We start from the raw sequence: 12,215 nt of genomic DNA on the forward strand, positions 1-12,215 counted from the left end.
GTAAATGAGAATCCCCACGAGGGCTAAAATAAAAAAGAAGTGAGGAAGAGAATACCTTCATAACCCATTATTCGTCATCAAAGACAATTTATCCATAGATATATAAATGTATATAACATAAATATTACAATGCATTACCGGATTCAACATGGTTAGTAGCATAGCTTCTCATGTAGTCAATAAATATGCCTTTTAGAGCCCTTAGTATCGTGAGTCACAATATTAGCAATAAGAGGGCTTTTTAGCCTAATCACTAGTTTGGTTACTAAGCAAAGTATAACATTAGTAATCATAGTCTAAAGCCTGAGATAGTAGTCTAGTCAATGATTTAAATGATGACATAGTGATGGGCTTAATTAGTAGCATAATCCATAGCTACACATAGCATTAACTATAATGTAGTCATCAACCATATACATTACCTCAAATACTATCACTATAACTCATCTACCACGGTTAGCCAACATGCTCCCAAGGTCATTCTCTAAGCATTTAAAAAGCTTCTAAAGTCTTCAATGGAACTATATAAACGCAAGCTTAAGGTGGGTCAAGATCCCACTTCAAATCCTCAATTTCCATAATTACACAAACTATGTCCCAAACTAGGCTAAGGTATCTAGTTCAACTTCTAGATGTCAAGTAAGCCATAATAATCCTAAGATATGAACTTCGCCTAGAAACATGGGCATTTAAGCCAACACTACCAAAATTATGGTTTCACATTTACTAGAACAACCCAGCTAAGGTTAAGCATACTAATCAAGATTCCAACACATAAACCACATTCCAAACCTAGCATACTATTATATCCATGCGACAACTTAGCTTAACCTAGGAAAAAAAAGGCAATAGGGTTCTAAAAGGGTCATAAATATTCAGTCCACCTTACGGGTCCAAAACCATAATCCAATTCCCCAAACACCAATGATAAATACTAAGTTATTTTATTCATAATAAACATTAACATTCATATACATAACACACACCATCTTCAAAGAAGAGTTGGTAGAAGCCTACCTCAAAGTTGAATCGGAAAACCTTACATCATTCACCACATACTCGTTTTCACTTCACAATCCCAAAAATGTCATGATGCAATCAAAGACATTATCTACTGATCAATACAATTCTAACGATACCCATATTGCACTATTGTGCTTCGGGTTCAAAAATGAGACCAAAACTCCCAAGTGGGTCCCACTTATGGAAAATGTATTTTCGAGGTCAACCTAATACTCACACTTTATCAAGGAATCATAACCCTCAAGAAATGGGTGCAAACAAAGATAATTTTTGTCTAAAATCAAGTAGTAAGTGAGTTTGGGGTTTTGGGTCAAGAACTAAGAAATTCATCAATAAAGTGATGAAATCTTACCTTAATTCAGATAATAATTGGGATAATAGATGATAATCAAGCTCCTAAGTCACCCACACTTCTCAATTTTGAGTTATCATACCCATTTAGGATTTTAGGATCTCAAAGATGAAGGAAAAATGCACAAATTCGCGATCTTTGGGTCTATTTATAGACCCCCTCCTCTCGCGAAGAGATGCGGTATCCCCTGGCAACAAAGTCAAAAACTTATTTTTGACCCTCAAAACTCATTAGAAACTCAAATAACATGATCCAAGAGTGAAATTTGAGTGTAAACCATATTTCAAATCCATTAGAATCATCAAAACTTTAATTCAAGATTGTTTCAGCAAAAACTGGGGCCCACACCTATAGTTTCATTTTTTATAAAATCCGCTCAATAATTCAAAATAAGTCCGGGAGCCTTGGGACCTGAACCAAGGGTCCTTCTAGCCAAAAATTGATGTTTCACATTCGATGGAAGAATCAGATTTTCCATCCGAGGTCATTTCGACCAAATGAGTGTCCTACACCCATATTCTTGATTTTTCCACTTTCCGGCCAATATGTCGATATGAACTCGGGTGCATTAGGACCTGGACCAAAGGTTTGCCTAGCCTGAAATTTATATTTTGAATCACTAGAACAATCAAAATTTGCATCGAGATTGTTTCACTGAATTTTTTGCCCGGTGGCTATTTAGAACTAACAAAGACTTTAAAATCGAAAATTGATTCTAAAAATCAAATGAACTGCCCAGTAACCGAACCATCGATCTAAGTAAGTCATAAATGATTTGTGATAGATATGGAGAACCCCTAACGTTGAAGATAAGCGGAAAGAAGAAAAATGACCGAAAGGGTCATGACAATTCAAAATCTTCTGTGTTTTTGTCACGACCCAAAACTACCCCTAGTCGTAACACGGTGCTTGAAGCCACAAGTGATCCCAATATAACCCATGAACCGACATAATATTTGAGCAACTAATTTAATATGTATTAAGTGGCTAGTTCTGTTGTGAGGAAACATAAACATAATGAAATATGAATAAGTATGTAACTGATAAAGTTTACAATCTGATAAATCAGAAGAGAGAAACTGAAATTACATGACTGACTCTGACTGACATCTATGAAGCCTCTACTATACTGACTATAGATAGCTGGGATATGCCTCCAACTACCAGTAATCAATACATATGAATAATAATAAATGTAAAGTACATGATCAACATCTGACCGGAGTCTCCAAAATAGGAGAACTCATCAGCTGTTGGCTGAAAACTGTAACTGTCTGATCATGATGTGTGGGCTATAACTGGTACCTACATTATGAAACAATGTAGTCACACATACGTATATGTGGATCAATACTTCTGGAATGTACTAAGTAAGTGAGGGTGAATGCAATAAGTAAAACTGAGTTCATGCATAATCTTAAGCATGCATGGTAAGTGTAAGTAGACTCACCAAGAGACTAAAATAAGATCAAAGCTGATATATCTTCAAACATGATTAACAAACAAAATCTGATAAACTGGTGAGTCACTATACTTAGTTTCTTAAAACTTTACTTTCGTAAAATAAGTAGAACTGAAGCTCTAAAAAAGAAAAACATGTATACTATGTGAATACTAGGTTTGAAACAATGTGATGGAAACCAACACAACTCGAGGATCTAACTATACAAATATACTGATAACTAATGCATAAACATACAAAATAAAATATAACATATACTAAGCTGATCTAAGTAACTGAATGACTGATAGCTGAATACTGAATAGCTGATGTCTGAATACTAAATAACTGGTATTTAGATACTGATTAACTGGTATCTGTATACTGATTAATTGATAAATTTGTACTAATTAACTGATAACTAAATACCGAGTATATAAAATTGAACTGTACTTAGTATGAATATTTCAACTAAAACTGTGAGAGGTATCATATAACCGACATGACCCAATCCAAGCTAATTAGGGTCCAACCTGTAACCCCAGTTGGAAGAGTGTCAGTACCGTTCCATGGATACTAATACTAGCTGTGTGGATCCACTACACTGGTGTCCCAAAGGACTAAGGAGTCACCCTCTATTGGAAGGTGCTCTCATGAGATATTTGTCAACCCTCAATTGGCAGGAAAAGATCTCAAACCTATACTGCCTACGTCGTTCTGGAACTTATGGACTGCTACTAAAGGTCATACACTTTACTGGCAGGTGAGCCCCTATCCCTGGGTTTTCTCGGTAGTAAATCCTACTCCCAATTGAACTGACACTGGTACTGACTAAAGTTCAACTGAACATAACAACTGATATTGCTCAACATGATCATAACAACTGAGTAAATAACAAGATTCATGGTTTAACTGAATTATTACTTGGAAGATCTAAAATCATGTAAAACATATAGGTATTGAGTGTACATAACCCACCAAAACTAAATGACCATCAAATATGATAACAAAGCTTTAAGACTATAGTATGGGATCATGGTCCAAAGACCCATAACATAGGGATTTCATCAAACATGTGAGAATCATGAAAATAAATATGTGAATGTGTTAAACATGAGAGATTAACATGATGACATGGATAAATTCATGAATTAGGGATTTAACATTAGATTCACTTGTTTATGACATGGAAAATCAGAACTTAAATCACAAGCTAATTCTGATTTTTCATGGAATCTTAATGTGGACACTTCAGTATATATGCATAATACGTGAATTTGAGTATGAAAGCATACTAAACTTAAGGGACTAGAAATTTCTCATCAAATTAATAGAATTCAAGATAAGACATCAATCTTGTAGTTGGAGACATGAATAGATACAACTCTTATGCTCTTTAGTCCCTTAATCATATGATAATGATATATATTCACACATATGGATTTGGGGATGAATTCTATCTTAAAACATGTAAATTTAAACTTAAAATTCATTAATTTGGACACAAGGTTGAAAGGTTAACCTTGTTAAAAACCCCACATACCTTAATTGACGAATTCTTGAGGAAATCCTTGAAATTGAAGCTTTAATATTTATGTTCTTGAGAGAAAAAGCTTGGGTTACTATTCTTGGGAAAGGGGAGGGTTTTATGTGAGTTGTTTTGATGAATATGGGCAAATAATGCCCTTTTGGGTGCTTTAATTCATGCCTTGGACGTTTGGGGCTGAGGGAAAAGGACCAAAGTGCCCCTTGATCCTTAAGAAGCTGGAACAGAGTGGGAACAAGCTCTGTATCGTGTCCCATATTGCATAGAGAGAGTAACACATCACGCTCCATATCACGTGGAGAGAGAAATGTGTTGCGACCAAATCGCGCACCCATACTGCCTCTCACAAAAAAAACCCATAACTTTTTGCTCGAGTATCGGATTGCGGCAAAATTGGTATCGCTGGAAAGCTAACTCAATTATTTACCATTTCGTAGGTATTGAGCTGTAAAATTCCACATATATAAAAAGTTATGCATATTTTAAGTAGACCTTTGTATAATCGGATACAAAGATTTGGCCGAATCAAAGGCACTTAGATCAACTTTGTTTTAAGTGATTCCTACATACAATTTTTCACCTCAAAAGCACTTCAAACACTAGGATAATGATCATGAAACATGTATTCAAATATTAATCATCGTATTTTAGTTTACACGCATAGGAACAATGGTTCAAAGTCTAGCCCAAAAATGTGGGGTATTATATTATCTCCTATTTGGAGTCATTCATCCTTAAATGATGGATAGGAACTAGAAGTATGGAACAATGTTCACATTAAATGTTTGGTAATGAAGGATATAGCTGAGCTAAAATATTATAACTTTATCATGAAACTGATTTCTAGGTTGACTTTACTTTACTTACTTTAAGAAGCTGATTCATGCCGAGAGTTTAGAACTAGCTTCAAATGTTCATGATACAATCATACATATAGAACTGTGAGGTGATAACTTATACAAGCATGAATCATTAGGTACCAATATTAAGATCGTACATGAGATACTACACTATTTGAGATGAAATACATGGAAAGCTGACGTCATTCACATACTGAACACTTATGAACCGAGTCATGACAAACTCGCTGAATCTGAAACATGATTCTTGTACTTAACTAAATTTGCAACTTGCATGGGCGTGAATGATTTACCTCAGGAATAGGAAAGATGTGAAACCATAGGAACTTATCTTTCTGACTACTAAACTGGATTGCTGGCTATTCAAACTGAATTATACTGAAACCTCATACTTACTAAAGTATTTATTCAACATTCTTTATAAGAAGTTCTAATAACATTAGGGAGAAAAAAATTCTTGGGTATGATCTGAGTGAGATATTTGAACAAGGAATCTTAATATAACTATAACCTTGTAACATGGAACATAGGCCTACGAAGCATAAGATGGGGTGGATTTTACTAGGCCTAGGCAATGTAAATGCTAACTTTTAAGCTTAGCCACACTTCTCAAATACTCTGTAACACCCTTTATTTTTGAGCTAGAAATTGGACCGTCGTTCCTGCGTATGTAAACTTTAATACCATGATTTGTATGTTAATATGATCTTTATCCTAGTATGTGAAGTGATTTTGACATGAAAAATGTTCATAAGAATTATTTAGAACAAATTTGAGCTAAGATCCTTTGATTCGTCCAAAGTTTGGTATTCGATTCTACAAGGGTCTACTTTGAACGTTTATAACTTTTGATGTATGTAGAATTGTGCATATTAATAGATACCAAATTGTAGATTATCAAATTAGCTTTCCCACAATACCAATTTAGTAGTAATTCGATACCCGAGGGAAAAGTTATGGCCATGCAAAGGGGTGTGCATTGCCTAACAATCGCCTAAGGTTATTGGAATAGGTGTACGATTGGCTAGGCGTCACCCAACTAAGGGATAGGCGATTATGCATGCATCGCCAAGCCTAGGGCTAGGCTATTGGCAAGGCATCACCCACCTTGGCTTGGGCGATTTACTGGGCATCACCTAGGTCATTGCCCAATGCCAAAAACACTCCGTTTTGACTTAAATTCAGGGTGTTGAAGTTATTTCACACCCCTAAACCATCCCTAATCACTTGAAAATATTTTGATGAAGTATTAAACACATTAAGTCCTCTCTATTAACCCTAAGAAATTAGTAAGCAATTCAAAAACCCTCCTCCATTTCCAAGAATAAGATTCAAGTCCTTTTCACAAGAAATTAAGGAATTCAAGTTTCCAATCCAAGAATTCTTCTAGAAATTAGTCGTAAGGTATGTGTGATGTTCATCCATGGGCCCTTTTCACCCATGGAGTCCAAGAATCCATTTTTCTTTTTTTAAATTATGAATTATATATGTTTATGATGAATTTCCTCCATGAAGCTCCTACGAATTTTGATTTTATAATGTGTTTACAAGTGTTTTTCTACGAATAAGCCCTTACATGTTAGGATGATGAAGTTTTCATATTGAATACCTAATTCATGGTTTTGGTATTGTCATTATGTTATCTTCGCATGACTTACCCATTCCCATGCTTAAGATTATGAATTTCATGTGTTTGATAAAATGTCTAAATGATTGGGTTTTGAACAATGATTCCCTATTATGGTTTCAAAGCTTTCATGTGTCCTTATTGATAATTTCATTGAGTGCTAGAGGGTTAAGAACACATATTACTTAGCTGTTCACATACTTTTCAATACTTGTAGAATGATTTCAAACAAACCACGAGCGTTGTTATTTAGTCAGTTATCTTGATCAGTCGTTTACTCAGTTAAACTTAGCCCAGTTAGTATTCCAGATCATTCAGTTGAGAGTAGGATTCAACACCGAGTGATCCTAGGGATAGAGGCTGACCTTTTAGTTAGGACTAGTTCTTTAGTAGCAGTCCCTATATTCCAGAACTACATAGCCAACATAGGTTATGAGATGTCACCCGCCAGTTTAGGACTGACAATCTCTTAAGAGGTCATCCACTAATTTAGAACTGACACTCTCTTTGGGGTCACCCGTTAATTTAGGACTGACTCACATTCATTGTTATTACCTGTGGCATGGTACTGACACCCTTCCACTAGGGTCACAGGTTAGACCCTAATCAGCTCAGACTGGGGCATGTCAGTTAGATGATATCTCTCATAGTTTCAGTTTCAGTATTTAGTTTAGAATTTAGTTCAGTTTTGCTTGACCATAGCATACAATTTATCAGTTATTCAATTATCAGATTTTAGTATTTTAGTTTGCAGACTATTTTAGAATTATGTTATATACTTGGTCATGCATTCTCAGATTTACAGCTTTCATGCATATTATGCATTAGATAACTCATGTTATTCAGTCAGTCATTATTTCATGCTATTCAATCAGTTAGTATTTCATGCACATAAACCTATGCATTTTAGCCTAACCTCATCCCATATACCATTATATTTAAAGTACTGACCGCATATTTCCTTTGCGATATGGTATCTTATATCATAGATTCGGTCACTCAGTTTCCTGACCATGCTTAGATAGTTCAGTAATAAAACAACAACATTAGTGGCGAGTCCTTATATTTCGAGGACAAGTTTATTTTCATTCAGTTATTTCAATATCCCTCTATTTTGGTCAGTTGGAGTTAGTTGGGGGTTTGTCCCATCAATTCTGTAGTCAGTCAGTTAGAGGATTTTAAGACATTCAGATAGTTAGTCAGTTTATCAGTCTTTTTACTATATTTTTAGACGTCCAGATTTGTGATTCCGTAGAATTTCAGTATTTAAAACCTTATGGAATTATTAGTTGATTATTCATATATGTCTCTTATTATAAGTTTTAATCAATCCTCATAGCAGGTACTAGTTCATGGGTTAGCTTGTGGTCACTTGTGTTCGTAAGTACCGTTGTCACGACTAGGGGTAGCCTCGGGTAGTGACATACTCTCTCAACCATACTTGCCCTCTTAATTACTATGCTCATTTGATTCAACTTATAATCCTTACATAGGGGCATATAACTACTCTAGCCAAAGTCTGAGTTGAGCTACATACTTTCACCATGTTCAAGCCTATCTCAAAATCACAAGGTAATGCACATAACACTATAATACTAGTCTGAACCATGAGTTCAATACCCCATGCATTTTCACAACTTCTCATCTCAAGAGAACTTCTTCTTACCACTTCAACAACTAAATTCAACATCTTACTAGGAATTCAATAGTGCACAATGCATCCATCCACTTATAACCACATATGAACTTCTAGGAAAACACCCATAAAACATCTTTCTCATATTCTCTAAACACCCATAAAAACAAATTTCTTACACTATTTTTAAGAAGATGCACATGGAACTCTCAACTAATCATGACATATATTAAAAGTTCTACCTCAATCATCTTTCACATTTATAGCCTGAGATACAACAAACATGTAACAATCTTTTCCCAACATGAGATATTTACTCTCTCCTAGCTAATCAATTACTCATTACCACTATCATTATGTAAGGAGAGGTCACTGAAAGGTTAGAACATGAGATCCTAAAGCTTGAAAGGATACTATGCATAAATTATACACTTAATCGAGGCTTGGGGAATAGAATATCCTTAAATCATAGATTCATCAAAGAGATCTAATCTGAGGACATACATAACATAATTAGAATTTCACTGACAATTAAGAGTGTAACATGAGTACCTGGGACTGAACATACTGTAAAACATGAGTACATGAGTCTTGAGCTGCATGACCAAAGTTTGGATTTCATAAATTCATGGAATATGATTCATACTACTGAGTGAACTGGAACTTCTCATACTAGGAACTGAAAGTATACATGATTCTATGAAAAGTCCATGAATGTGAGATATGTTCATGGAGCTGACATATAAGGCATGATTAGATATCTTGATGACTGAAGTACAAAACTTTGCACTGAGATAAGAAAGGGTCGGACATCTTCCTCCCCTACTATTTCTCTATCACACACCAACCTCACTACTAAAATCTGAGAGCCTGACTTGGTTCTTTGTTCTATCATCGACCCCTTAGCTTAAAGCCATCACTCTAAGTCCCTTTACTAACTCTAAACTAAATTGCAACCATTTTACTCTAAAGTCCAGGATATAACAATACACATATATACTAAACTCACCCTAAAATACTATACCTGAAAGTGTAAAGCCACTTCTAGTACTTTCTTATGAGATACAACTCTTAGCTTTCTATAGTACCACTAGTCATCATATAATAAATTAAACACTGCCCAACTTAGAATCTTTATGAGTATAACCATACCATGAAAATTACCATTACACCAACATACCCTAAATCAACAACATATAATTTTGAATCAACATACCTAAATTCTTACGTATACTATTTCAATCTTACTGATTCACCTTTCATACAACTAGCCCCAAAGGATAAATAATCTGCTAAATCCAGATGGACACTATCCAACTTTACTGCTACTAAACTTCTGGGTTCGTGTTTCTAACTCTGGATCATATGCTATCAAAGGATTCTGAGAAGAGATCTGAGGGCATATATGACTTTGGCTTAGTACATGATTTTCATGAACATGAATGAAGTCTTTCAAACTCCAAAACTTAAAAGCACAGATGAGATACTTTCTAGACTGCGTACAATCCCATAACTATCTGTGGGGACTTTATGAGAAAACTCTATCTGTAAGGATCGAAGCTATCTATTTCTGTTGCCTTAAGAATAAGAAAGAGATGGCACGAATGGATTAACATAACAATCTGAACAAATTTCTTAGAGAACACTTCTACTGCACGATCTAAGATATGAAAGATAGGAAAAATTTCTTAATTGCCCTGTAGCCTCTTAAAGAAAAGTACAGATATCTTCGTACTTTTTTGTAAGACTCTACTAGGCACTGTTACATAGGAACCCAAGGAAATTTAAAATCTGGGCTCTGAAACTAAGTTTTTCATGACCCGAGGCTGCCCCCTTGTCGTAACACAGTGCTTTAAACAATAAGTGATCCTAAGCTAACCCATGAACTGGCATACTTATTGAGCAATTGATTTGATATGTATTAAGTAGCTAGTTTTACTATGCAAAAACATAAGCATAATGAAATCTGAATAAATATGTAACTGATAAAGTTTACAATCTGATAAATCTAAAGAGAGAAATTGAAATTACATGACTGACTCTGACTGATATCTATGACACCTTTACTATATTGACTATAGATAGTTGGGATATGCCTTCAGCTACCACTAATCAATACATATAAATAATAATAAAAATAAAGTACATAATTAATATCTCATTGGAGTCCCCAAAATAGCAGAACTCATCATATACTAGTTGGAAACTGCAACCGTCTGATCTTGATTTATGGGCTAAAACTGGTACCTACATTATGAAACAATGTAGCCATACAAACATATATGTGGATCAGTGCTTCTAGAATGTATTGATTAAGTTGGGTGGATGCAATAAGTAATACTAAGTTCAAGCGTAATCTTAAGAAAGCATGCTAAATGTATGTAGACTCACCAAGAGACTGAAATAAGATGAAAGTTGATATATTTTAAAACGTGATTTACAAATAAAATCTAATAAGCTAGTGAGTCACTACACTTAGTTTTTTAAAACTTTACTTTCATGGATCAAGTAGAACTGAAGCTGGAAAATAGTAAAACATGGATACTGTATAAATACTAGGTCTGAAACTATGTGATGGAAATTTAAATAATTCGAGGATCTGACTATATAAATATACTGAGAACGAATCCATAAACATACAATACCAAACATAACATACACTGAGATAAGTTGATTAACAAAATGACTAATAGTTGAATACTGAAGAACTGACATCTGAATACGTAATAAATGGTATCTGGATACTGATTAGCTTGTTTCTGTACACTAATTAACTGATAACTGTATACTGACTAACAACTAACTGAATACTTAACATGTAAAACTGAGTAGTACTTAGTATGAATAACTTGATAGAAACTGTGCGAGGTATCATGTAACCGACATGCCCCAATCTTAGCTAATCAGTGTCCAACTTGTAACCCCAGTTGGAAAGGTGTCTATATTATGCCACGAGTACTAACACTAGCTCTGTGGATACACTAAACTGGTGTTCCAAAGGACTAAGGAGTCTCCCTTTACTGGCAGGTACTCTCATGAGATATGTGCCAACCCTCAACTAGGAGGAAGACATCTCAAACCTACGTTGACTACTTAGTTCTAAAATTCATGGACTGCTACTAAAGGTCACACTATCTACTAGCAGGTGAGTCCCCATCCCTGGGTTTTCTTGGTGCAAAATTCTATTCTCAATTGTACTAACGCTAGTACTGACTGAAGTTCGACTCAACGTAACAACTGATATTGCTCAACATGATCATAACAACTAAGTAAATAACAAGATTTGTGGTTTAATTGAATTATTACTTGGAAGATATGAAATCATATAAAACACATAGGTATCGAGTGTTCATAACTCACCAGTACTGATTGAACATAAAATATGATAAGAAAGAATTAAAACTATAGTGTGGGATCATGGTCCAAATACCCAAAACATATGCATTTCATCAAACATGTGGGAATCATGAACTTAAACATGGGAATGTGTTAAACATGAGTGATTAACATAATTACATGGCTAAATTTATGAATTGGGGATTTAACATGAGATTCACTTAAATATGGCATGGGAAATTAAAACTTGAATCACGAGCTAATTCTGATTTTTCATGGAATCTTAATATGGACATTTTAGTATATAAGCATGATACGTGAATTTGAGTATGAAAGCATACTAAATGTAAGGGACTCACAATTTCTCATCAAAGTAATGAAATTCAAGATAAGA

Source organism: Capsicum annuum, chromosome 5 (assembly GCF_002878395.1).
Source record: "Capsicum annuum cultivar UCD-10X-F1 chromosome 5, UCD10Xv1.1, whole genome shotgun sequence".
NCBI classification, from domain to species: Eukaryota; Viridiplantae; Streptophyta; class Magnoliopsida; order Solanales; family Solanaceae; genus Capsicum; species Capsicum annuum.